The sequence below is a fragment of the Pteropus alecto genome, unplaced genomic scaffold (assembly GCF_000325575.1).
Source record: "Pteropus alecto unplaced genomic scaffold, ASM32557v1 scaffold61, whole genome shotgun sequence".
Lineage (NCBI taxonomy): Eukaryota > Metazoa > Chordata > Mammalia > Chiroptera > Pteropodidae > Pteropus > Pteropus alecto.
The window spans coordinates 8,020,491-8,020,937 of record NW_006434835.1 but is presented as its reverse complement, the minus strand read 5'-3'; the positions used below and the strand labels follow the sequence as shown (position 1 = coordinate 8,020,937).

At 37.6% G+C, this 447-nt stretch overlaps 1 protein-coding gene across 2 annotated transcripts in view; it reads left to right on the top strand.

Moving 5' to 3' along the window:
• The window catches only part of NBAS (neuroblastoma amplified sequence), a 250,417-nt gene that overhangs the window by 117,783 nt on the left and 132,187 nt on the right, over nt 1–447 (top strand). The window lies entirely within an intron of this gene.

Below are 447 nucleotides of genomic sequence, written 5' to 3'. Positions count from 1 at the left end.
GGGCACTTTTTTTTTTCTTTCTCAGGAACCGAAATAATGAAGGGAATAAGGGCCATTTCCCGACTTAGAGGGACTGACATATGACAACAAGACAGTAACACCAGTGTATGATATGAGTTTAAATTCCGATTCAGCCACTTTGAGCTCTGTGACCTGGGACAACTTAATGTCTTTGAATTTCACCTTCCTCAGATGGGGGTATATTCCTCTGCTCTGACAGCCTGAAAGTTATATCCCAAAACACTGAAAATCCTTACATTAGATGATCCCATACTTAATGAGCATTTTTGTGACTATGTTGGTAATAATAATAACTAATATTTCTTGAGTGATTTTTATGTTCTAAGTATACTTGGCATGTACTTATTAATTCTCATACATACCCTGTGAGGTAGTGACCTATTTCCAGTTTATAGCTTGCTTAAGTCACACAACTAGGTAACGGCG